Here is a 4442-nt window from a genome sequence, read left to right as displayed (position 1 = left end):
AAATTTGTTTTTTATTATATTATTTGGTTATGTATTTCTTATTTACTGTTTAATTTATTAAATAAAATCTGATTATAACAATAATCTGTCTGCATTTGTCTGAAAAACAATTGGTAAGGCAAGAAACATGGATTTTATTATTTACAGTTAAAACATTTAAAAGGTTTACATATTTATCAGAGAACTATTTAACATGAGGTTTTGATATTTAGTATACTCTAACAATCACCACAGGAGAAGAGCAATGCTGTACATAGGGCCTGTCATACTATAGTGTTTGGATATATACTGTATTTTAATGCAAAATTGGGATGAAAACTAAATGAACTGATCAGGGCAGATGCAAATTGCTTTAGGCAGCAAAACCATGGTGTACATGGGCATATTGCCAAGGCACTTGTCCAGCTGGTGAGTTATAGTGGCGGAGGGTATCCCGTACTCTCAGGGCCTCTGCCGATGCCCTATTCCCCCGCAGGTTCCTGATTGGAGCTAGGATGTTCTCTCCACCATCATCTTCAGCTGGCTCGCCATCGTCTGGATTCTGATCCCCCTCAGCAGAGTGCAGAAAGTTGGAGAGTATGCAAGTTACCCTCACAATACTGTCTGCTACATCAGGGCAGACTTGCAGTCTTCGACAGTAGACCCTCCAGCATTGTGTGAGGATGCCAAAACAGTTCTCCACTATATGGCGGGCTCTGGAGAGGCGGTAATTGAAGACTTGCATGTCCTCTTGAAGGTGGCATCCTGGATAGGGCCGGAGGAGGTAGGGCTTCATTGGGAACGCCTCATCAGCCACAACCACATATGGCACAGGTTCCAACTCTGGTGCTGAAGATGGGAGAGATGGTGGCGGAAGATCAAGGTCACCTGCCTGGAGTGCTTTGCCGAGATGAGAGTTGGCAAAGATGCCTCCATCGCTGTTGCTGCCAAAACCACCGATGTCAACAGTCAGAAATCGGTAGTCTGCATCCACCAGGGCAAGCAAGACCACTGAGAAGGTGCCCTTATGTGATCCCGAGTTGGGAGGTGCCTGGATCACAGTATGCTTCCCATCTAGTGCACCTATGCAGTGTGGAAAGTTCCATCGCTCTTCGCAGTATTTGTCCACAGAGCTTTATTTGGACATGGCATGTATGCTTCCTTCATCTCCTCCCAGATGGCATTGCGGGTTTCCCTCACTATTTGTGCCACAGTTGAGACACCAAGGCGGAAACTTGCTGCAATTGTGGTGTAACTATCACCAGTGCTTAGAAATCTGCAAAGACATAATGAAAAAAGGGTTTTTATATTTTCTTAATTGCTTATTGTCTCACACACACACAAATTCATGACATGGACTAAATACATTTACCATTTCAATCATAATATTTTTATGTTTACGTGAGGGGTCTATTGATATTTACAAGATTGTTTATGCTTATTATTTTGGGTATTCCCTCTGTTAACTATTTTGTATTGGTTATCAGGGACCCCACAATTTACTTTTGAGTATAATTCAATTTAATTCACTTAATAGATTAATTTTCAAGGCAGGTTAGGGTGTTCTGTCGGGATATTCCAAGATGCAGTGATCTGGCATGTTTTCCAGAATAAAGTGTTCATAATTTAGTATTTTATGCAGTATTAATGTTTGTAAATGTGTTATACGTTTTCCGCCACCAGGTGATAGTTTTGAAGCAGAAGTAGTACATATATTTTGCTGCCACGACCTTCTAAATATTCCGACCACTTATTAAAGTGTAGAGTCTAAATGCTTAAAAACAAAATGTCCACGATCATGTTGCAGTTTTAAAATATTCTTATTTATTGAGCCTTGTTGATACAGCACTGCCTTATTGGTTATACAGCTTTGCAGCTGTACTATTGACTGCTGTTCTGTCTGCCTGAACAGCTGCCCAGTCATTCTGTTATGACAAGTTTAGAAATTTACGGTGCTTTGCTGTTTTTAAGCAATTTACGGATGCAAAAGGGTCAAATAGCCTTAATCTATGTGTCTCTCCCCCTATCCACCACCCATCAGTTTGATATGAAGTTTATTTGTCTTTTTTTGTTTTATTTCTCTAACCAGTGTTCACAGTTATTTTTGTCTTTAAACGGACATGATGGTTCAAATAATAAATGCGTACTGGCATTGCTGCCTCCTTCCGGAGCGCACAAAAAGACCAATTAACAACACAGATGCGTATTTATTAACCACTAAGCAAAGTGTCTGGTTGGTGCAAGTCTCAAGTGGAGAGATCAGGCTTTGAATGATTTTTGACCCAGCTACAAGCGACCCAACTCGTGTAGAAGAATATGAATGAAACCAAATGCGCACTGCACACAGCTGGAACTGTTGACAGACAAACGAAACTTTCCTCAGATTAAAATGGAAAAAAAATAATTGAAAAAAATAATTATGATAACGATTATCTCACCTCAGACATGTGGCTAGCCGCTGCTCCGGGTCAATCGGCTCTCTGAAGTTGCTCCTCTGCTTCTTCAAGCTTGATGCCAGCTTTTGCAGCAGTGCTTCAAATTGTCTGTGAAGTACGTCCTGAAGCGGCCGTGATACAGTTTAAGCTCCTGAACCAAGCAGTGAAACTCACCAAGTTCTCCTCTCTTTTTAAATATTGGGAGTACCCAGGTATTTCATCTTTTTTTCTTTTTATTAAGTAAAAGGAGCACCAGGTCATCATCACTTGATGTTTATTCCATTTTGTTTTCCATGGTGCGTTCCATGATTTTTTCAAAATCGCATCTCGCTTGATATGAATATTCAGGCGCGTCAAAATTCGCTTCCGAATTATTCGCAATTTCGTGTCATTTATTCGTGTCGCTCCCAGTGTGTAAAGGCCTTAAGGCAGTGATTGGTCAGGTGAGTGCAGGTGTGAAAGTCGCTTGAACTTCACTTGTCAACTACTTCTGTCAGGTGTCATGTGACCAGCAGAGTGCAACACTGTGAATGTCTTCCAGGAGAAACTGTGTGGTGTGTAGTTTGTATATGTGAATCAGTATGTATGTATAAGTACACATATAACTCTCCTGTAGCTCCTGATGCTTTCATGTAAATGTTTGCTAGACTACACTGTTATATGGAAGCTCTTTTATGTCAGATTACAGCAACAAAATAACACATTAAATGATTAAAACACAACAAATAATGTAAAATCCAAACATCCAAGATAAACAGGTCCAACAATCCACAGTCACCCATCTAATAATGAACACAGAGGTAGAATAATAAAAAGTCACTTATTAAATGAGAAAAGTCCAAAAAAGAACCTCCTCACAAATGAAGTTCAGCTGCATCTTTTTTTATCCTCAGGTCTATGTTTAGCTTTCGCCACCAGATGTCACAATTTCATTATTAAATGAGGGTCTTCCTCATGTGTTGCTCATGTCCTGCACCGGCCTGTCAATCAAACCTGCCTTCAAAGTTCCTCCCTGTTCTTCTTAATATACCCACAGTCCCTGCAAGGTGATGGTCACGTGACCCACGAACAGCCCGAAGACGTCAGCAGGATTTTATATTTATATGCTTTGAATTTTCATTATTAGATGATGAACACATGAATTATTGGTTTGTTATTAGAAGTTAAAGAGATAAAACTCATTACAGCAAGTATCAGAACTTTTACTGAACACACTTCACTACATTTTACTGACCATGTTGACTTTTACTGCAGTTTTCAAAGCTGCTGTTTGACTTGAACTCAGTATTTTTACATTACAGCAGAGTCTTACCTGAGCTCCACAGCAGCAGCAACAGCATCAGCAGGTGATCCATGTCCAGGTAGACGTCCGTCTCCGTCTCTGTGTCGTCTCTCTCTGCTCGTCTGTTGGACTCATTGTGTCCTTTTATATATATCAGATGTGGTGTTTCCCCTGTGGTTTCTGACAGGAAGCTGCTGGCAGAAACGGCTCTGAGCTGCTTCATCATGTGACTGACAGCTAAAGTAAATGAAGGGCGTTTATCCAACACACCTCTCATTCATACACACTCCAGCCTGTTATTTGCACTGGGGATGGGGGGGCTTCCATTTAGAAAGGTTGGACCAACCAACTAAAATCTGATGCTCACATGTGGTTTGGATCGCCATGACAACACCAATCATGACAGCTCATTTGGCTTGTAAGGATCAGAGCTATTGATATGTTGATTGACAGTGAGATGGACCAATCGGTGGGTGTAGCAGCCTCACTTGAACAGCCGGCAGTGAAAGGGTTAATGTGAATCAAATGAAGTGACAGGAAAGAGTCTGAAGACAAACTCACTGATGAGCAGCCCGTCCTTGTTCTCTCCTGCTTTAGGCCTCCAAGCCTGTAGGAGGTTTTCTGGCCTGTTGCAGGTCAGATCCCCTCTAGAACAGCCCCCAAACCTACAGGAGGGGTCTGTTCATTTGGGTCTGAGGAGCAACTTTCTGTCTTTCCTGGGGTGTTTTCCAGAAAAGAGGTTTAGT

At 41.3% G+C, this 4442-nt stretch overlaps 1 pseudogene; it reads right to left on the bottom strand.

Annotated features, from left to right (window-relative positions):
- Positions 1-352: 352 nt before the first annotated feature.
- On the bottom strand, positions 353-3291 carry LOC137172568 (uncharacterized; annotated as a pseudogene).
- Positions 3292-4442: the final 1151 nt, after the last annotated feature.

This window comes from Thunnus thynnus, chromosome 20 (genome assembly GCF_963924715.1).
Source record: "Thunnus thynnus chromosome 20, fThuThy2.1, whole genome shotgun sequence".
Taxonomy (NCBI): Eukaryota; Metazoa; Chordata; class Actinopteri; order Scombriformes; family Scombridae; genus Thunnus; species Thunnus thynnus.
This window is presented reverse-complemented; position numbering and strand designations above follow the sequence as displayed.